This window comes from Geotrypetes seraphini, chromosome 5, assembly GCF_902459505.1.
Source record: "Geotrypetes seraphini chromosome 5, aGeoSer1.1, whole genome shotgun sequence".
Lineage (NCBI taxonomy): Eukaryota > Metazoa > Chordata > Amphibia > Gymnophiona > Dermophiidae > Geotrypetes > Geotrypetes seraphini.
Genome location: NC_047088.1, coordinates 184,903,608 through 184,927,158, shown reverse-complemented (window position 1 = coordinate 184,927,158; position 23,551 = coordinate 184,903,608). Strand labels below are relative to the sequence as shown.

General features: G+C 42.3%; 1 protein-coding gene across 1 annotated transcript in view; it reads right to left on the bottom strand.

Annotated features, from left to right (window-relative positions):
* Positions 1-23,551, bottom strand: part of CALCRL (calcitonin receptor like receptor) — a 227,795-nt gene that overhangs the window by 193,411 nt on the left and 10,833 nt on the right. The window lies entirely within an intron of this gene.

The window sequence follows — 23,551 nt, the reverse complement described above, 5'->3', positions numbered from 1 at the left end:
GAGCACCGATTTAATTTTGTATATAAGGTTTTATCATGCCTATGAGGTTTTTTTGACCCTGCTATACCTGTCCTCTTTAGGGTGGAGGTTAGGATCTGGCAAAGCTTGAAGAGTAGTCTGAAATTTGGAAGCTAAAATTTAATGCTAAGAAATGCAAGGTTATGCATTTGGGCCGCAAAAACCCAAGGGAACAGTACAGTTTATGGGGTGAAGAACTTATGTGCACAACAGAAGAACGGGACTTGGGTGTGACTGTATGTGATGAACTTAAGGTGGCCAAACAGGTTGAAAAGAGGACGATGAAAGCTAGAAGGATGCTAGGTTGCATAGGGAGAGGTATGACCAGTAGAAAAAAAGGAGGTATTCATGCCCCTGTATAAGACTTTGGTGAGACCTCATTTAGAACATTGTGTACAATTCTGGAGGCTGCACCTTCAAAAAGATATAAAAAGGATGGATATGGTCCAGAGGAAGGCTACTAAAATGGCATGTGGTCTTCATCATAAGGCATATGGGGACAGACTTAAAGATCTCAATCTGTATACTTTGGAGGAAAGGCAGGAGAGGGGAGATATGATAGACACGTTTAAATACCTACATAATGTAAATGCAAATGAGTCGAGTCTTTCATTTGAAAGGAAACTCTGCAATGAGAGGGCATAGGATGAAGTTAAGAGGTGGTAGATGCATGGAACAGTTTCCCAGAAGAAGTGGTGGAGACACAGTGTCTGAATTCAAAAGGGCCTGGGATAGGCATGTGGGATCTCTCGGAGAAAGAGATAATGATTACTGTGGATGAGCAGACTAGATGGACCATTTGGCCTTTATCTGCCATTATGTTTCTATGTATTAGTGTTTGTGACACATATATGTACCTGTTTTTTAATGATGATAAGCAGAAGTGTGTTTAGTTATTATTGAAATACACTGTGAAACATATGAACAAACTTGTCTTTTCCACAAACATCGAGCTGATCTCTCACTCTACTCTGTACGTCATGTGTTCTTGTATGGATGACTAGCATGGTTGTGAGCTTTATTTTGCAAGAAAAAAAAGTAGCTGAAGAAAAAAAATTAAACTACCGTGTTTCCCCGAAAATAAGATCTACCCTGAAAATAAGCCCTAGCATGATTTTTGGGGTAGGTCTTAATATAAGCCTTAACTGTGAAAATAAGCCCTAGTCGCCGACAGCAGCAGTAGAGCTTCCCCCCTACCTCCGACCTATCTCTCCCTCCCATACGAACCACAAGACCAAAATAAATACCTTATAACAAACTGGCAGTGTCGGCAGAAATCTAGACAGGCTGCTTTGCAGTCTTCTATCGGCAGGGCCTGTCTAGATTGCTACTGACACTGCCAGTTTGTTATAAGGTATTTATTTTGGTCTCGTAGTTTGGATGGGAGGGAGAGATGGCTCAGTGGGGGGGATGGGGGGTATGTGCGGCAGGAGATGGATAGAAAGATGCTACATGAGGGGATGGGAGGGAGGGAGGGATAGAAGCTGCAAGGGTTCTGCTGCACAAGAGATGGGAGGGAGGGATAGAAAGATACTGCACAAGGAGATAGGTGAGAGGGGAGGAAAGATGCACATGTGAAGGAGAGAAAGGAAATAGGAAGAATTGGGGTGGAAGAGAGGAAGGGAGAGATGATCATTGTACATGAAAAAATAAGACATCCCCGAAAATAAGACCTAGTGCCTTTTTGGGCCCAAAATTAAGATAAGACAGTGTCTTATTTTGGGGGAAATACGGTATTAATCCATGCATTTATATTGGAAAAGATCATTCTGGAACACAAAGCCAGAATTCTTTATGAGTTAATCAATTATTCTCTCAAACAGGGTTCGTATTGAGTGCACACATCCCCAAACGTCTGTCTGGGTAGGACTGCTATTTACTGAACTGTGCTAAGCAATTAGTATGTGAATTAGCATGTGGTAAGTATTAATGTGCCTGCCTGACAGTGCATGCTATTTCTTATGTTTATAGCACAATGAGAAATGGGTGTGGACTATGCATTGCAGTTACTATTCCCTCCAGTCTAAGAGTTCTCCGAATGTATTGCTATCTGTGGGGGATGGTGCTTCAATATTGCTTTTCATTCACTACAGACAAGTTTTTTAGAGTCCTGCTGAGCTTGCCTGTCCATCACTGCCAGTGTGTGTGTGTGTGTGTGTGGGGGGGGGGGGGGGGTGCTGTTACACTATCACTGTTGCAAATGTGATAGTATTGTAAAACAGCATCCTCCAGTGGCAGAACTGTTAGTGGAGAACTCCCACTCAGCTTAGAGGGAATGGTGATTGCAGTTACGACAGTATTCTTGTGCAGAACAACCTTTAACTTAATATACATTTTGCGGTTCATAAACAACGGCGCGAAAGACAAAAGCGCGTGCTGATAATTGAGTGCAGCGTGCGCCGCCGCGCCGCTCTAAATTACAGTTTTTAGGGGCTCCGACGGGGGTTTTTGTTGGGGAACCCCCCCAGTTTACTTAATAGACATCGCGCCGCCGTTAGGGGGGGTTTGGGGGGTTGTAACCTTCCACATTTTACTGTAAACTGAACTTTTCCCCTAAAAACAGGGAAAAAGTGAAGTTTTCAGTAAAATGTGGGGGGTTACAACCCCCCACGCCCCCCACAACGCCCCCACAACGCGGCGCAATGTCTATTAAGTAAAGTGGGGGGTTCCCCCCCATGCCCCCCCCGTCAGAGCGCTAAAAATAGTAATTTAGAGTGGCGCGGTGGCGCGCACTGCGCTCAATTGTCTGGGCGCTTTTGACCTGACACCCATTTTGCACCTAATTTTGGTCGCAAGCATTTGCACCTGCAAAAGCTCGTGTCCAACTGATGGCATTTAGGCAGGCAAATGCAGGAATTCTAACAGGTCACATAATTTTTGGGAATGCCCATGACCCGTCCATGAACTTCTCCCTTCTGAGGTGCACATTATGAAATTTAGCCAGATCCATGTGCAATTCCTAATTACTGTCAATTAAGTGCATGTTAATTCTAATAATTGACTGTTATTGCCTAATTGGATAATTAGTTTATGCATGGAACTGCAAACCATGCCAACGTTTGGATGGCTTATATAGAAACTGAAGGTAAATGCAACTGATCTTACCACATAGTATAAGGGGGTGCTGAAAAGTTCTCAGTCCAACCAACTTCCTAAATTCTGAGCATTATTTTGCCATTGTAGCTGAAAAACAAATTATTTTATTTTGCAAAGTGCCAATGTGCAGAATTGTAATGCTATGTTCTGACATTGTTTCAGATCATTGATTGAACCATGTCAACGAAAAGTGTTGAATTTTCAAGAGTCATCATGGAGTTCCTATTCCTGCAGAAGAAAACTCCAAAAGAAATCCATGAATGTAAACATTGAGTGACAAATGCCCATCATAATCCACAGTGAAGAAGTGGCATGCAAACTTTCAATGTGCAGATTTCGAGACTGAAGGTGCAGCAAGGTCTAGCAGGCCTTAAGTGGTGTCAACTCCTGAAGTTGATGACCATGTCCACGACCTGTTTTAGGCAGATCAGCGCATATCAGCTAAAACAATTGCTAAGACACTACAGATATCCAGGGAATGTGCTGGGTGTATAATCCATGAGCAGCTGGGTATGCAGAAGTTGTCAGCCAAGTGAGTGCTCAAATGTTTGAATGCTGATGAGAAACGATGTTGAGTGGACACTTCCAAGTTAATTTTGCAGTATTTTCAGTGAGCTGGTGTCAACATTTTGGAAGGACTAGTTACTGATGATGAAACATGGTTACAGCACTATGATCCTGAGACAAAACAACAGTCTATGCAAAGGCGGCACACAAGTTCTTCAAAGCCAAGGAAATTCAAGATCCAAAAGTCATCAGGAAAGGTCATGGCCACAGTATTTTGAGATCAGAAAGGTGTTGTAATGAATGACTATTTTCCAAGGGGCCAAACAGTTAATGCAGAATACTAATGTAACTCGCTATGCTGAATAAAGGAGGCACTGGAAGAAAAAAGGAGAGGGAAGCTGCTGAAAGGTGTTCTCTTTTTGCAAGACAATTCACATGCTCACAAGGCTGGCAAAATAATGGATGTTTCGACACAGTTGGGGGTTCAGTGCATAGACCATCCACCCTACTCACCAGATCTTGCTTCATCTATTTTCTATTTCCAAACTTAAAAAACAGTTTGAAATGTTAACAGTTTTGAGTGATTCTGAGGTGATTGAAGCAGCGGAGGAGTATTTCAGAGACTAAACATCAGAGTATTTTTTGGAAAAGTTACAGAAACTTCATACATAATGTGCCAAGTGTGTTCAACTTAGGGATGAATATGTGGAATAACTTGTAAGTTTCATGGCTCCACGTCATTCCCTTAAATGAATTTTCTTACCAAACCTTTAGAAAAACAGTTAAAACTTATCTCTTTGATAAATTTGTATACTGTATTTCATATCCTTGTTGATGTACCTATGAATTGCCTTCTGTAACATTGCTCTGTATGCAGTCTCTTTTTATTGTAAATCGCTCTGAGCTATTTGTGGTATTGCGGTATATAAAAATAAAGAAGTTATTATTATTATTGGTTGGGCTGAGAGCTTTTCAGCACCCCTCTTAAAGTACTTTTTTTGTGTGGTAAAAGTATTGAGCATCCTGGGAATATACCTGATAACATATAGGATTTGCACATATGGCTTACTAATTTTTGCATTTAATTTGCAGTAATTGTAAAAATGTACTACACTTTAGTAAAAGGGCCCCTAGAATTTGCAAGGACCTTTCCAGTCTACAATCAATGCAAGTTATAAATTCAGGCATGACTGATACATCTGTACCCTAGAGGGATTACAATATCACCACAAACCTATCCTCTTCTGTTTAGAAGGGAGGAAGTGAGAACTCCTTTAGTTTGGTGGTGGTTGGTGATGGGTGGGGGTGAAGGAGGAGGAAGAAACAGGGAGTGGGACCTATTCTTAGTTGGGGATGGGCATATATTTGTTTCAGCTTCAGTTTCTGCCTCTTCTGTTTAGAAGGGAGGAAGTGAGAACTCATTTAGTTTGGGGGGGGTGAAGGAGGAGGAAGAATGAGGGAGTGGGACCTATTATTAGTGGGGGGATGGGCATATACAGTGGTACCTTGGATTACGAGCATAATCCGTTCCAGGAGCATGCTCGTAATCCAAAATGCTCGTTTATCAAAACAAAGTTCCCCATAGAAAATAGTGGCAATAGCAACGATTCGTTCTAGAACCCGGGGTCTATACCTGTCAGGTGTCGGGTGCTGCAGCGCCGTCTCCTCCGTCGGTCAGTGCCGCTTCAGGGGGGGATGCCAGCCACCAGAGAATCCCACAGTGCCACTTCAGGGTGGGAGGGGATGCCAGCCACTGGAGAACCTCGCAGTACCTTCAGAGGGATGCCTCCTCCTTCCACCGGCCAGCCCTCCACATCGGATGCACCTTGCATGCTGGAGAGCCCCCACCCGAGCCCACGCAGCCGAGCGCTGCCTCACCTGCACGCCACGCACAACGCCGATGATTGATGCTATGCGCATTACACGCAACGCGCAGGTGGGACAGCACCCAGCCGTGCAGGCCCAGACAGAGGTACTCCAATCTGCGGAAGGCACCCGATGTAGAAGGCTGGCCGGAAGACGGAAGAGGAATCCCCCGAAGCGGCGCTTCCTGGACTGTAAGTGCTCGTTGATCAGGGCAGTGCTCAGTTTGCGAGTCAAAAGTTTGCTGAGTGTTTTGCTCGTCTTGCAAAACACTCGCAAACCGGGTTACTCGCAAACCGAGGTACCACTGTATTAGTTTCAGCTTAAGTTTCTGCACAATGAATTTCAGTCAAAGGTTCGGTTTTAGTCAAAACCAAAAAGAATGGTTTCATTCTTCTTCTATCTCATTTACTAATTTTACTTTGAACTACGGCAGGGGTAGGCAATTCCGGTCCTCGAGAGCCGGAGCCAGGTCAGATTTTTAGGATATCCACAATAAATATGCCTCTCAAGGAGGCAGTGCATGCAAATCCATGTTATATATATTCATTGTGGGTATCCTGAAAATCTGACCTGGCTCTGGCTTTCGAGGACCGGAATTGCCTACCCCTGAACTAGGGCACAGTAATGCCCATTAAGTTAAATGCACAGTTACCCCCAAATTTTATTATATGGCCCCTAAAGTTGTACGCACGCATTGGTGCATGTAGCTGATGTGCACATACAACTTAATTGACTTACTTAGCGCTGATAATTGCAAACAACTGTTAATTGGCACTAGCTGGCATCAATTAGAAGTTACACACACAACTTGGTAGGCACATTGCACAAAGTGCTATGCATCGTGTCCACTGTACAAATCTATAAAGGACATGGCCAAGAACACATCATGGGTTGGTATATAACTTTACAGACATTTAGGCCTGGTTTTAGCTAGTCTAGATGGCTTTACCTAAAGGTTATGACACGCACTGAAGTCATCAGTAACTCAGCAGAGTGAATTCACGGGCGGACAAGGCCGAAGCAGCCTGTTTAGAGTGCTGCCGGCCCAATGCTGCTTAGGGAGGTACCATATATAGGGCTTGCTCGCGGTTGGCGGGGTTCGGATGGGAGGGAGGGAAGGATGGGGGTGCAGCTGAGCGGCATGGATGGGTACTCGGGGGGGGGGGCAATGCTCGCTCAAGGGTTCTGCTGCACAAGGGATGGGAGCGAGGGAGGGAAGGGAAACTGCAGGCGAATCCCAGGACTAGGGCTTATTTTTGGGGTAGGGCTTATATTAAGACCTACCCCAAAAATCTTGCTAGGGCTTATTTTCGGGGTAGGTCTTATTTTCGGGGAAACACGGTACATAGGTGTGATTCCAGTGCCTTTTATTTAGGTGCTGGTAGGCACTTCAACCTCACCATTTTTTTGATATTTCTAATGGGTATTCTTCAATTAACTTAAGCGCTAGTAGGGTGCCTACAGGCACCTAAGTTTAGGTGCCAGTTTTAGAATTTCCCCCTTAGTAAATAGACCCCACTGAGAACAATGGTGCTTCTATTATTGAACATGCATTAAATCACATTAAAAGCATTGTTTACTAACACATATTAGTGCATGATGCAAATTAATAAAGGAGGATTTAAGGCAACAAAAGGTGAATAAACTTTCCCAAAGTCACCAAGAACATGATCTCTTCCCAGTAATAACATCCTGGGGGAGAGCTTGTCAGATAAGAATAGCCAGGGATTGGTTCATCCACAAAGAACTTCAGGGCTAAGAGAGTGTCATAAAATAAAATGTTCCAGAAGAGTTGAAAACCATTGTCCATATAATCATAGGACCTTAGTATGTAGAGGGAGAAAAAAAAAAAAGAGCGTACGGGATCAAAATATTGTTTGCTGACTTCAGAACTATCATTTTTTTCTTTAGCAGCATTTTCATGAAGGCCCGTCATCATCGCATAATTGTATTCTACCCTTTACAGGTGTTTCCTGCTTTCGTGTGATTTTTGTTATTTTTGTCACAGTTAAAAGAACAGAACAAAGTGTTACAACATGTACTTCTGGTTTCAGATTATTTTTAGAAAAATATAAGCATTTAATCATAGCTTTACAATTAAAAGCATATAACAATCATGCATTTATAATTGTTTAATACCTTCTGAAGCATGTTACAGTAAATTCTAAGATAAAAAGACACCTGTGGAACCACTGGAAATACCTGAGAATTTACTTCAATGTAATGGAATCATAATCACACCTTAAACCTCAAAGGAAACTAAAGGGCCTTTTTACAATGCTATGTTGGGCACTTGAGCATCCTACGCTGCCATTTTGCACATGCTACGATGTTTGTGGGAGGGAGCATGTCAGGGGGCATTTTGTGTTAATCAGTTGGAGTCTTGTGAGCCTCCAACTGCTTGTTTGTAGCCTCTTAACTACTTATATTTGTTGTGACTTTTATGTTTTTATATTTAATACAGCCAAGGACCGATAAGACCCCTGAGGAAGACATTTTTATTTTGCCAAAACACGGTCCATATTGGGTCATTTTTATTTTATATATTATTTGATTTCTATCCCATGGGTCACTTGTGAATGTATACACCCTTTGTGGATTTTGTTTCATATTATTGTTTTTAAGTTATCTGGATGCTTATTAAACTACAAACTGGTACATCTGATCTTCTGTTCCACAATCTTTTTGTTATTTTATAGATAGAAAAGCCCGCCCTAACCCCACCTACACCACACCTCTGACATGCCCCCTTGATATTTAGATGAACTGCAGATGAACAGAATAGATATCTGTCTAGAATATAGGTTTCAAGAATAGCAAATTGGAAGGGTTTGGCAAGATAAACTTCCATCTGCCCCTTCATGCCACTTTGGACATTTATCTTTTTTTGAATACAAGTCTCGCAGTAACATAGTAAATGATAGCTGATAAAGACCTGCATGTCCCTTCTTGTCATCTGTCCTAAAAGGTGGTTGGAGTTGGACCTGATTCTTCATGCAGGTTATACCCCTCTATGCATCAGGTATAATCATAAAATAAGGTATGAAGAGTCAGGCACAACCCCAACCACCTTTCTGAACTGGTTAGATAGGCCATAAGGTCTCTATATGCTATCATATACCTGGTGTAGGTTACCCTGCTATGACTTTTATATATGTGAAGGTCATTTAAGTTTTGCTTTTTTTTCAATCCTCTTTCTAGACAGGGATCCTTTGAATTTTACTACTGTTTCTGGCCTCACCACCTGGAGGATATTCCAGATATCCACTACCCCCTCCATTTAAAAAAAAAATTCCCTGATGTTATTCCTAAGTCTACCTCCCTGCAACTTCAATTCATGTTTTCTAGTTCTACTGCTTTTCCCATCTCCGAAAAAGATTTGTTTGCATATTATTAGTCAAGTATCCTATCTCCCCTGTCCTTTCTTCTAGGGTATACATACCCAAAGTCTTCGTCTTGTCTCATGCATCTTTTGGCACAAACCCCCATACCATTTTGTCACTTTCCTCTGAACTGTTTTGTGTCTTTTTATGTCCTTATAAATTTTGGCTTCCAAAACTGAACACAGTATTCTGTTGGGCCTCACTAGCTTGTATAGGGGGCATTAAAACCTTTCTTCTGCTGGGTATGCCTTTCCCTATGCAGCCCAGCCATTTTCTGGCTTTGTCTACCACCTTTGGTGCCTTGAAATTCTCAGACACTATCACCCTAAAGTCCATCTCCCAGACCATACATATTACCCTCTTGCTCCTTAAAACACACAGCTAATTTGGATTTTTACATCCAAGTGCATCACTCTGTAATTCTTTATGTTAAATTTTAATTGCCAAACATTAAACAGTCTTCTCATTTTTGCATATCATTTTTATGTCCACTACTCCCTCTGGGGTGTCCCCTCTTGCAAATCTTGATCTCATCTTTGAAAAAAAGTAAATTTTTCCTTCTCACTCTTTGGCAATGTCACTCGCAAACATACTGAAGAGAATCAGCCCATCACTGATCCCTGAGGCACTCTACTACTCACCTGTCTGCCCTCCAAATTAATTCCATTTACCACTAAGATCTTTCAACTGTCAATCAATCAATTTTTCTAATCTAGCTCGCCAATTTGGGAATTAAATTCAGCCCCTTTGTGAGCCTCTTATGAGGCTTCACTGAAATCCAAATAGACTATACCTATCACACATCTACAATGCAGTTCTTGGTCACCTAATCAAAGTAATCAATCAGATGTACATTTTTCCACTGGAAAAAAAAACATGTTGCCTCAGATCTTGTGTCAAAAAAACCCCAAAACTATGAGAAGAAACAACAACAATTCTTCCCTAGCCCTGAAAAAGGGTGAGAGGAAGAGGCAGCTCGAACCATGCTACTAAAGAAAATTTTTTGTGATAAATGGGAAGCCCTCAGTTGCACAGCTCGCAATGGGGACTGAACTCCCTAATGCACCAGCTGTCACATGCATACACCCAAGAGGGTGTTATCTGTGAAACATCCCCGGGCTAACCCGTATGTGATCAAAACGTGTACCTAGTGCACAAACTAATGTGCTAATGGTGTGAAATATAACAATCAACCAACATAACACATAAACAGTGGTTAAAGTTGCCTCAGATCTTTTAACATGTTGCATTCTAGAAATTTCACTATCCTTTTCTACATCAGTCATCCCATTATTTTTCCAACCACTAAAGTGAGGCTTACAAACATGCAGTTCCCCATGTCTTCTCTATTATTTTTGTGAAGAGGGACCACTCTTCTCCAATTGTGTGAATCCTCTCCCATCTCCAAGACAAGCAGAGAACTTCCCTAAGTTCTCTCAAATTCCTGGGATGTATCTCACCTGGCACCATGGCTTTGTCCACTTTCAGTTTTTCTTTTTTTTAATTATTATTTGTTTATTGCAATTTCAAATTAAATAGCATACACGTGCATCAGGAAATAAAATTAAATTTGCATTCCAAATCATTAACACAATATATTAACAGAAATTCTGTATCATAATATTAAGCAAATGAATTTCATATAAGCTCACTATCAAGGGAGAGGAAAGACAAGGGGGAAGCCACTGCTTGACCTGTATTGGTAGCATGGAATATTGCTACACCTTGGGTTTTGGCCAGGTACTAGTGACCTGGATTGGCCACCATGAGAACGGGCTACTGGGCTTGATGGACCATTGGTCTGACCCAGTAAGGCTATTATTATGTTCTTTTTATTGTACATCTTCCTTATTAAAAATAGAAAACTAAGCTTCTTCATTCAATTCCTTTCTATCTGTGCTTGGGACCTGTATTGGCCGTTTATTTTCAAGAAAAGCCTTAAATTGTTTTAGGTCACAGAAAAGGTATCTTTTAGATTAAAAAAGAATTAAGCATTTACAATGAAAACTCTCAGTTTTTCAAGTTGTTCATAGGCACATTATTCCATGAACATTCTGATATCCACTCTATTCCAGTATCTTTGTCAGCCAACCATGTCCTTCTCCAGGATTTTCTTCCATGGGCACAGACGTATTTGTTTAGCATATCCACTTTTCCCTCCGTTCTCAGCATCTTTCAGTCTTACAATTCCATTTCTAGCCTACCTCCTTTACCCAATATACCTAAAAAGTATTGTTGCCTATCTTTATGAGTCTATAGCTATTGTCTTCCACAGTATTTCTCTCTTTGACTCTGAGTTTTACTCAGTATCTTTTTCTGGGTTCCATTATATTTTTTGAATTCCACTTTTTTGTCTTTAATTTTTTAGCTAATCCTTTGAGAACTATGTTGGTTTTCTTTTCCTCTTGCTTTCATTTGCCTTCCTTACATCAAGATATGCTGCTATTTTTATTGCTTCTTTTAGTATGGACCACTGTAGTTCTTCATATGTCTTCCTAACCTCTCAGGTCTTTCTTCTAAGGTACTCTCCCATTATTTAAAATTAGTATGTTTAAAATTTGGTACACCATCAATAGCGCGCAGGACAATTGTGCCCCGGCAATTCTGCTCCTTCAAATGCGTGCACCAACGAGAGCACAATTGTAGTGGGGGGGAGGTTTCCCTCCACACCCCTCTCAAAGTGAAAGAGCCTGATTTTGGGAGGAGAGTGAGAGTTTTAAGTATACTTGGGGGTTCCCCCCACACACACCCTGAATGGGAGCGCGAGGAGTTGTAAGTGTAGTGGGGTTTTCCCCCATACCCACCCCCACCCCCTCAGAGCATAAACGGGAAGGTCTCAGAGTTGTCAGAGCGGTGGCGCACATTTCTCCTGCGTGCAAATGTTGGGGCATGATTGTCGGGGAGCCAATGTCTGGCGCACTTTTGATGGGTCACCTTAAAATTCAAGATTTTGAGTTTTGTGTCACTACATTCCACTCTACCTCTTATATAAAACCATATTATATGATGATCAGTACTGCCCAGGTAGGCATCCATCTAGATGTTAGACATACTTTCTCCATTTATGAACACTAAGATCCAGTGTTACACCTGTCCTTATGGGTTCTGTCATCATTTGTCTGAGAAGAGTACCTTGAAAGGCATCCATTCTTTCTACTTCTTCTTGAATTTGCAATATGTATCTGTCAGTTTGACATCTCCAATCTCCTTTATTCCCATCTTTTTGATATCTAAGGCCAAATCTTTGTCCAACTTCTCCATGGAGGTCTGTAAGTGACACCTGTGATGTTTTCTTTCCAAGATGATCTATATTGTTTTTCTCTTTCCCCAAGCCCCCTGCATTTCAGCCCCTTTAATATTACACAGGCCAACAAGAACAAAAAAATTGTTTTGATGCCTTGGGTTTTTGACCTGTTTTTGGAGTTATTTAGGGCTCTAATTCAGAAAATTACATTGAATAGACCGCATCAGCTCTACTTTCTTAGATATGGTTATGGGATGGTAGATATGACTTTGGGATAGTAGAGCCAAACATGAACTTTGGGCAAAAAAAGATTGGCCTCCGAGGGAATATATGTTGATTGGAGGACAAAATGTAATCAATGAACCTTTGGTAGCATGAGAGAATCATAGTACCACCACTACATATAAAGCTAGGCCTAATGAAACAATTTGTAAAGGCTTTGAATAAAGACGGGTTCATGCATTGAATATATAGCACATATGTTACCTGAACTTACCATGGAATAACTGAAGGCAGGGAGTGCGCTAGATGAGATGTATTTAAATTTTAGTAAAGCCTCTGATAGTATAACACACAGACATCTAATAAATAAACTGAGTGCTCTTGGAACGGATCCCAAAGTGATTGGCTTGGTCCGGAACTGGTTAAGTGGAAGATGAGAGAGGTTAGTGGTCAATGGAGATCGCTCTGAGGAAAGGGATCTTACCAGTGGTGTGCCTCAGGCTTCTGTTCTTGGGCCTATTCTTTTTAACATTTTGCAGCCTTAGAATTACAGGGTTCTAAGTGACAATTTTCAGTATTTTTAACTACGATGACTTCCGGGTTCTATCTGACATGTAGATGTTACAACACTCACGAGGATTTGGAGAAACTCTGTTCTGGTGTTATATTAATAAATAAATCTGCACATGTCATTGAACACCAAATTGCCCCACAAACCTCCACTTCAAATTCCTGAGAATGACTTTCGGTACAGTTAGAACCATGTAATTCTAAGGTCGTGATTTTTATAAGCGATATTGTTGAAGGGATGTCAGGTAAGATTTGCCTCTTTGTGGATGATACCAAAATCTGGTGTGAATAACATGAAGAAATACCTAGTGAAGCTTGAAGAATGGTCTGAAATTTGGCAGCTAAAATTTAATGCTAAGAAATGCAAGGTCATGCATTTGCGCTGCAAAAACCCATAGGAACGGTACTGTTTAGGGGGCGAAGAACTTATGTGCACGACAGAAGAGTGGGACTTGGATGTGATTGGATGTGATGATCTTAAGGTGGCCAAACAGGTTGAACAGGTGACGGCAAAAGAAGGATGCTAGGGTGCATAGGAAGAGATATGGCCAATAGGAAAAAGGAAAGTATTGATGCCCCTATATATGACTCTGGCAAGATCTCATTTAGAATATTGTGTACAATTCTGTATACCGCATCTTCAAAAAGATATAAAAAGGATGGAGTCGGTCCAGAGGAAGGCTACTAAAATGGTGCATGGTCTTCATCATAAGACGTATGGGGACAGACTTAAAAATCTCAATATATTTACTTTAGAGGAAAGGTGGGAGAGGGGAGATATGATAGAGACGTTTAAATACCTACATGGGGTAAATGCACATTAATCAGGTCTTTCATTTGAAAGGAAGCTCTTTTTTTTTAAGTTCAATCAGTTTTATTAGTATTTTGTCATATAAATACAAACATAGACCTCATATTCATAATAAGTCTTTACAGAGTGTAAGTACAGGCGGTCCATGACATATCAGTTAAAACAGAACAAAGAAATAAGAACATAACCCAACTAACAAGCTCATCAGTCATGTGTACAGATCTTGGATAAACACACAGGTATAAGAGGATATAATAACATTAAAGTGTGTCATGTAAAATTATAAGGTGGCTCATACAGTCATATACTTCAAAAAGATGATACAATAAGACACGTCTTGTGTTCGTGACTCAAGGAAGCTCTTGAATGAGAAGGCATAATATGAAGTAAAGAGGTGATAATCTTTGGAGTAATCTAAGGAAATACTTTTTACAGAAAGGGTGATAGATGTGTGGAACAGTCTCCTGGAAGAAGTGGTGGAGACAGAGACTGTGTCTGAATTCAAAGAAGGCGTGAGATAGGCATGTGGGATATCTTAGAGACAGAACAAAATAATGGTTACTGAAGAAGGGCAGACTAGATTGTCCATTTGGCTTTTATCTGCCTCATGTTTCTAACTTATAAAATGACCCACATTTCATAGCATCAGTGAATGAAATTGAATCATGTGCCTGGTCTTCATTTGTTCTTGTTGTGAAAAACTTTCTTTGCAACAAGAAGGCAGACAACTACACACAATTAGTAGAGGATATGCTCTACTAATTGTGCTAAATTGATTAGCGCACCTTAGTATAAGGACCCCAGTGGTACGGCTAAAAGTAATATTTGTAAGTGTATCTATTAATAATATTTATTCCCAGTATCAATTTATGCATGTCTTTTCTTGCAGATTGTTGGGTTTTTTTTCCAGATGAATACTGTTGAGTAAGAAATGGTTCAAAGTGTGCAGTAATTTTTCTTCCAGAAATAATTGACCTGCTTGGATTTTAATTATAATAAAAAAACAACACTCTTATTGATACAGTTGGCATTCAAAGGAATTGCTTTGAGTTTGTCATTAACCTTTCATCTCTGAAAGCGTGGGCTTAAAAGAAAATATCACATGCACCAAACTGTGAAGATCCTCTCTGAGAACCTTCTAACATGATTCAATGAAGCTTACTTTTGGGACTGCTATCAGAAGGGATAAAACAACCCATGACAGTTTAGGAACAGTAATGCTTTAATTCACAATGATCTAGCATATCTGGACATCAAACATTTGTTACCATTTCATTGAGCAGACTTACAGGGTTGACAGTCACTTAATATTTATACACTGATTATGTGTGTAAATTTATAGAAACCTGCTTTTATAGAATTATGGCTAACACTGATTCTGATTGTAGCAGTTTTCCGGGTCTTGCTGCGTCTATGCTTCCCTCAATCCTGCATGTGCCCTTTTTTTCTTTCTCCTCCCCACTTCCTTCCAGCATCTGCTCCCCCTTTCCCTCACACTTCCATTCAGCAGCTGTCCTTCCTCTCCCCCATACTTCCTTTCAGTGTCTGTTTCCCTCTCTCTTCCCCTTCCATCTACTGCTCACCCTCTATTTCACCCATTCCATACACTGCCCTCTGTGCTCTTTCTATCCAGTGTGCACCCTCTCTCTCTCTCTCTTCCATATGGCATCTTCCCTCTTTCTATGCTCTTTCCATAAACTATCTATCCCGTGCCCCTTCTCTCCTTTGTACATGATTGATTTCAACTCTGTCACCTCTCCGTTTTTCTCTCTCTGTCACCACCCCCTCCCCTATGCTCTGGCATCTCCCTCTTCTCCTTTCTTTCCTTACTACCTCACGGTCTGGCATCATCCCTTCCCTGATTCCTGACATCTCTCTCCTTTCCTTTTCTTCCATCTCTCCCTCCCCCTCCATGCTCTGACATCTCCTCCTTCCTTTCCCGACTGAGCCAGTCAGACACGCTGCTGCTCCACAAGGAAGGGAAGGGGGAAGAGAAATGCTGGTGTGGATGGAGCAGGAGCCGCCGCCAGCCGCAGCTTTGACCGGAATAATCAACTGCAGCAAGGGAGCAGTTGATCATCGCGTCCAGACCATGGGCCGCAAAATAGCACCTGGAGAGCCGCATGCGGCCTGCGGGCTGCGTGTTTGAGACCGCTGGATTAGAGGAAAGGAAGTTCAGGGATTTTCTTCAATATAATGGTTGGGTGAGCAAAAAGTTGGGAGGAAAAGTAATGTGATTAGTGGGTCTTGGAATCAAGGTTGAGAAAGCTGTGAGGGAATTTGGTGAGAGGGAGGATACATTGTTTGTGTGGGAAAATGTGCAAGAGGTTTCCTGCCCTACCCGCCCATTGTTTGCTGTTGGTGGGGTGGGCTGGGCTTGGGGGGGCTTAAGGGGGAGGTTGGTCGCAGCTTTAGCTGTGGTGGCAAAGTGTCAGGAGATGAGGGAATTTATTGTCTCATGCCCTGATGCTCTAAAGTCACTGTGCATTTAACAATCAACAGTAAACCAGTTATGACCAATTTAGCATTGAAGTATTTTTGCTTCCAATGGACACAAATGGCTCTGTGTGGTCTTTTCCATGCTTCGCTGCAGTCTCCGATAATTGCATTACAATGAGCTCATAAATATTAAAACAAGCACTCTGGCGATGCCCAGACATTGCTGGGTGATGCATGAAATGAAGAGCCGTCCTTTAACGCTTCAAAATCACCGGCAGGTCTGGAGGTACTGGTAGCACTGAACCACATGTGCTAAAAGCATATCTCAGGTATGTGTGTTAAAGCTGTGTCTCAGGTGCATTCATTAAAAACATATTCTCTCTCTTCGGGTCTTGTCACCAGGTGGATGCTGTGCTGCTCCCCTGCAGATGGATCTTGTGGTGCTGTTGGTCGGATGCATCCTTCCCCGCCTGTTACAGCTCACCAGAGACACAGTTTGTTGGTCGGAGCCCATCTGGATGTTGAGCAACCGAGTTGTGCCGGTGTCGGGAGATTTTCCTTGGCCTGCCTCTTCTGCTCGGTTCTTCGGATCCTGTACTCTTCTTCCTCATCATTCACTTGTCTGGTCTGTTCCCTCCTCTTTCTACGGCCTGTTGGGGAACATCCTGCCTTTGGCTGTTTCTCCACTTTAGAGCCTTCCTGCTCTAATTAATTAAATTAATGGTGAAATTAAGGCAGATATGTTGCTCCACTGAACCAGAGTGAAGCTTGGACCTAGTACCAGACTGGAATTTATTTTACTTTAATTTTTAATTTTTAATTTATAATTCATTTCATTTTAGTTTGTTGAGCTTGCTTAATTTCTGTTTAATTTCTTTATTTTCATCTCTTATTTTTTTAGCTGCTTGATATTATAATTTATATATTTATTATTTTTGATAGTTCTTCTTTTTGGGGTGTCTTCTTCCTTCCTTCACAGAAAGTTTTAATACCAGTGAAGCAATTTCCTAAGTTAGCTGCCGCTTCAACCTGATATTATTTTTATTTTAAATTTTACTTTGTTGGGTTAATATGTTAGTATGTTAATAAATGTTTAATAAATTAAAATACATACATACGTATACTGGCAGGACTGAGGCTGTCGATTGCAAGGTGTATAGTTAAAAAAAATACATTTGCATGGTTTGCTGGTAGTTCTTTGCCCCTTCAATGACCCTTATGGCATGTGCCTATGATGAACTACAAGGCACATCTCTGAGAAGGGAAGACAGAAGGAAAAGAAAAACTAGAGTCCCTCTGGATAAAGATTCCAGGACAGAGCGGAGCAGACGCAAAAATTGGCCTCTACTATCGACCCCCAGCACAAACGGAAGAAGCAGACACAGCTATGATGGAGGAAATCAACCATGAATGTAGAACAGGAAACGTAACGATCATTGGAGACTTCAATTTTCCGGGGATAAACTGGAACCTAGGAACCTCAAATTGCGGTAGGGAAACAAAGTTCCTGGAAACAATAGGAGACTGCTTCCTGGAACAATTGGTGGGAGAACCGACAAGAGGAACCGCAACCTTGGACTTAGTCCTAAATGGCATAACTGGAAGGACAACAGATGTGGAAGTCTCGGTCCCGCTGGGGACGAGTGATCACAACATGATCAAATTTAAAATTGGTATCGGGAAGGGGAAGCGAACCAGGTCCCAAACCACAACTTTTAACTTCAAAAAAGGGAACTATGATAGCATGAGAGCCATGGTAAAAAAACGACTCAAGAAAATGACAGCCAAAATCAAAACGGTCGACCAAGTATGGTCCCTACTAAAGAATACCATCACTGAAGCACAGATTCTCTACATTCCGCAGATATCCAAAGGAAGGAAGAATAAGAACAAAGGAGAACCAGCTTGGCTAAATAAAGGGGTGAAGGAAGCGGTAAGGGAAAAGAGGAACTCGTTTAAAAAATGGAAACAAGAAGGAACAACGGAGGCCTGGAACAGTCACAAGGTCGATCAGAAGAAGTGTCACAAGGTGGTAAGAGACGCAAAAAAGGCCTATGAGGAAAAAATAGCGCAAGACGCCAAAAACTTCAAGCCCTTTTTTAGATACATAAAAGGGAAGAAACCAGCAAAGGAGGCAGTGGGCCCTCTCGATGACCAAGGAATAAAAGGGTGCATCAAGGAAGACAAACAAATTGCGGATAGGTTAAATTCATTCTTCGTATCTGTCTTTACCGAGGAGGACACTACAACAATGCCCGAACCAGGGAAAGCATTCAGGGGAGAAATTGAGGATAGCCTCATTACAGTGGATGTGGACTTGGAAATGATATACTATCAAATCGATAGGCTAAAAAGTGACAAGTCCCCTGGACCGGATGGAATTCACCCGAGAGTACTAAAGGAACTTAAGATGGAAATCGGAGAGCTTTTACAAACCCTAGCAAACTTGTCAATTAGAACCGGAAAAATACCAGATGACTGGAAGATAGCAAATGTCATTCCAATCTTCAAAAAAGGATTGAGAGGGGAACCGGGCAACTATAGACCTGTGAGTCTCACGCCAAGTTTAAGTTTCAAGTTTATTAAAATTTTTGATTAATCGCTTAAGCGATGAACATACATAAAAAGAAACAATTAAAATTACAATATTAAAAAATAAAACATTAATTTAAACATAACCATTAAATAAACTAGACTATATACAAACTTAACAAAACAAGAGTAAAGAGGAAAAGTGGATTTGAACTACAAAATATTATAGAAAAGGAGGTCAGGCAAAAACACAAGGTTCCTGGGAAGATGGTTGAAGCAATAATCAAGGATAGCATAGTGCAACACCTGGAGAATCACGACCTGATGAGAGCTAGTCAACATGGCTTCAGGAAGGGGAAGTCATGCCTGACGAATTTACTTCAATTTTTTGAGAAGGTGAACAAACAAATTGATAGCGGAGACCCGGTGGATATAATATATTTGGATTTCCAGAAGGCATTCGACAAGGTTCCGCACGCTAGGCTTCTGAGGAAACTACAAAGCCATGGGATTGAAGGGGATGTACTACGATGGATAGCAAATTGGCTGGAGAACAGATTACAGAGGGTAGGCATAAATGGGAAGTTCTCGGACTGGGAAAATGTGACAAGCGGTGTGCCCCAAGGCTCAGTTCTTGGACCCATATTATTCAATATATTTATAAATGATCTGGAAGAGGAAACCACGAGTAATATAATCAAGTTCGCAGATGACACGAAACTATGTCGACCAGTTGGATCACATAAGGACATTGAAGAACTCCAGAGAGATCTGAACCAGCTAGAAAAATGGGCAGAAAAGTGGCAGATGAAGTTTAATGTAGACAAATGCAAAGTGATGCATCTGGGTACGAAAAACAAGGAACATGATTATATAATGTTAGGTGTGACATTGGGCAAAAGCGAACAAGAAAAGGACCTGGGGGTACTGATAGACAGGACCCTGAAGCCATCGGCACAATGCGCAGCAGCGGCAAAGAAAGCAAACAGGATGTTGGGCATGATAAAGAAGGGTATTACAAGTAGATCGGCGGAAGTCATCATGCCTCTTTACAGAGCAATGGTCAGACCACACCTGGAGTACTGTGTCCAACACTGGTCTCCTTACTTAAAGAAGGATATAACTCTGCTGGAGAGGGTGTAGAGGTGAGCAACGAAGCTAGTAAAAGGTATTGAGAATTTGAGCTACAAAGAACGCCTCGTAAAACTAGGATTGTTCACCATCGAGAAGAGAAGGCTGCGAGGGGATATGATAGAGACTTTCAAAATACTAAAAGGTTTTGACATAATAGAGCAAGAAGCATCATTATTGACGTTGTCAAATGTGACTCGGACGAGAGGCCATAGATTAAAATTGAGGGGCTACAAGCCCAGGACTAATGTCAGAAAGTTCTGTTTTACACAGCGAATGGTGGACGCTTGGAATGCTCTCCCGGAGGAGGTGGTGATGGAAATCTCCTTTATGGGATTCAAGTGCAAGTTGGACGCACACCTGCTTGCAAATCACATTGAGGGATACGGGAAAACATGGTCTTCATCAGGGAACACCTAGGACGTAAACAGGGAACGCCTGGATTGGCCTCCGCGTGTGCGGGCCACCGAACTGGATGGACCAGTGGTCTGATTCGGTGGAGGCATTTCTTATGTTCTTATGTTCTTATGATTTGCGTCCCTATGACGTAGATTTTCCTGGGGCCTGTGCACATTTTTATCTTTTTCCGTGATTTATTCTGTGCACATGAAAGTCGCTTTCTCTAACAACTGATCAGATGGTATTTCCGTGGTCCTCATCTGCAAAGTTTTTGGAGCATCACTCGTCACATAGAAACAGGATATTAATGGTGACTTTAGACTCATGAGGGCCTCAGTGTCACTAAGGATGAGGTGGAGGAAAGGAATGATGTTATGTGTCTGCTCATGTGCAAGACCGCCGTGGGTGGAGGTGGGACCCTGCTGGAGAAGTAAAATGATTATACACATGGTGGATTTTTAAGGCAGATTTTTAAGACTCCAACTAGCTCCATGGGAGTATGGTGTATATTAAGGTACACTGAACTGTTGATATTATTTAATTGACATGAAATTTTATTAGTTTAGAAGTTGAGTCAAGGTGCATGATTTGCATATGTGTTACTGTTTGTTGAAATATGAAATACTGTATTTTCACATAGATAACGCGCACCCGTGTAAAACGCGCACACGGGTATAACGCGCGAAAAACACAACTTTATGTACAGAAATTTTTATATACCGCACACACCCGTATATCGTGCATGCTGCCCGACTCTCCTTTCGCCTGCCCCGACTCTCCTCTGGAGACCCCGACTCTCTTTTCGCCCGCCCCGACTCTCCTTTCCCCCTTGAAGTCCTGTCCCTACCCTGAAAGCCTGATGCCCCCCAAGACGTCCGATTCACCCCCCCGCAGGACCACTCGCACCCCCACCCTGAAGGAGCGCTCGCACGCACCCGCACCCCCACCCCGAAGGAGCGCTCGCACTCCCACCCCGAAGGACCGCTCGCACCCCCACCCGAAGGACCGCTCGCACCCCCACAGCCTCCCCTCTCCCCCATGGAGAAGCTGTCTACCTTGTTTCTGGATGCCAGCGAGCCCAGCTGTTTCCTCTGCCGGCAGTCCCGCACCTTCTCTGAGCCCTGCTGTGCTGCTTTTTCTTCCGGCGGTCCCACCCTTTCTCTGACATCAGAGAAAGGGCGGGACCGCCTGAAGAGGAAGCAGCGCAGCACAGGGCTCTGAGAAGGGGCAGGACCGCCGGCAGAGGAAGCAGCTGGGCTGGCATCCGGAAACAAGGTAGACAGCTTCTCCATGGGGGAGGGGGGGAGGCTGTGGGGGTGCGAGCGGTCCTTCGGGTGGGGGTGCGAGCGGTCCTTCGGGGTGGGAGTGCGAGCGCTCCTTCCGGGTGATGAATCGGGCGTCGGGGGGGGAAACTATGTAAAAAAAATTTTGTACAACGCGCTCACGTGTATAACGCGCAAGGGTATGTGCGGTATGTAAAAACCACGTATAACATGCGCGTTATATGCAAGAAAATACGGTATATGTGAAAGCCAATGTTATTGGTTGTTAGCATCCAGTTATTGATCGTAAACAGCTTGTTGGCCAATCAATTTGCACACACATCACAGGAGTGTGGGCCCCATATACAGAATCTGTGGGTCAATGGACACCAATGCAAGAAGCAACCCTTACAACTGCACCTAACTGGTCTGCATCTAACATGGCCCTGAGTGACACAGTGGTTAAAGCCAAAGCCTCGGCATTAGAAAATGACACAGGGACAAATTTTTCCCCGTCCCTGCGGGAACTCATTTTCCCATTTTGTCCCCACAAGTTATTTTCCTATCCCTGCCCCATTTCTGCAAGCTCCGTCCTCATCTGCACAAGCCTCAAACACTTTAAAATCATAAGTGCTCGAGGCTTGTGCAGTTATGGCAGAGCATACAGGAATGGGGCATGGACAGAGACAAAACTCATCAGGACAGGATGGAGAAATTGAGTTCCTATGGGGACAGGGACAAATTTGTTCCTGTGTTCATTCTCTAGTGCTATGTCCCTCATGTCATTCTGTACTCAGCACCCTGAGATTGTGGGTTCAAACCCACACTACTCCCTGTAACCCCGGGCAAATCACCCAATCCCCCCATGGCCACAACCACACCAGAAAGTCTGTGAGTCCACCAGGACAGACAAGGAAAAATGATTGAGAACCTGAATAAATTCATATAAACCATTCTGAGCTCCCCTGGGAAAGCAGTATAGAAAACTGAATAAATAAACGGGCAGCTCAGGCATTTCTAAACATTGCTCACAGTGTTATAGAATTCCAGGTATGTACACTCAACTTGCACACCAGATTTCAGCTGGCATAAGTCCTCATAGTGCCAGCCAACAATTTTTCCAGTGCCTAATTTTCAGCATCATTTAATGTAATGTAATTTATTTCTTATATACCGCTACATCCGTTAGGTTCTAAGCGGTTTACAGAAAATATACATTAAGATTAGAAATAAGAAAGGTACTTGAAAAATTCCCTTACTGTCCCGAAGGCTCACAATCTAACTAAAGTACCTGGAGGGTAATAGAGAAGTGAAAAGTAGAGTTAGAGGAAAAATAAAAATAAAATAAACATTTTAACAAGGCAGCATTGATCTAAATACTTTGGAAGGTAGAAGAGAGGAGAGAAAGGAATAGAAGCAGAAGGGGGAGCCGTTGAACAGTAGAATTCTGGAGAAATTTAAATGATAGAAATAGAACAAAACAAAGACAAAAGGCAAAACAATAGATAAGATTAAAGATAAATCATAAGCTGGAAAGAAAAATAAAATAAAACTTTGTCTTCAATCCACGGTTTCAGCGTCAGTGATGAAGTGGAGCATTTAAGGCAGGGATGTCCAACCTTTTGGCTTCCCTGGGCCGCATTGGCTGAAAAATATTTTTTCTGGGGCTGCAAAAACGCGCAAATGTCGCAGTAAGACAGAGGAGGGAGCTGGCAAGATGGTAAACACCTGGGGGCAGCAGAGGAAAACACTGCATCGCCCTCGACCGGGGCCGCACAAAATACTTCACGGGGCCGCATGCGGCCCTCGGGCCGCAGGTTGGACACCCCTGATTTAAGGTGTATTTTACTAAGGAGTACTAACAGATTTAACACATGCTACCAATTAGTGCACACAAAATCCATTAGTGCGTTTTAGTAAAATGAGCCCTCTGCATTTTTCATTTGCCAGTAACAGTGCACATTCCTTTGAAAGAGTGTGCACTACTTGCTCCGGTAATGAAACAATGACCAAACAAAACCAAATCAAACAAACATTTCTGGAAACAACACAGGGAGAGGCACAAAATGAA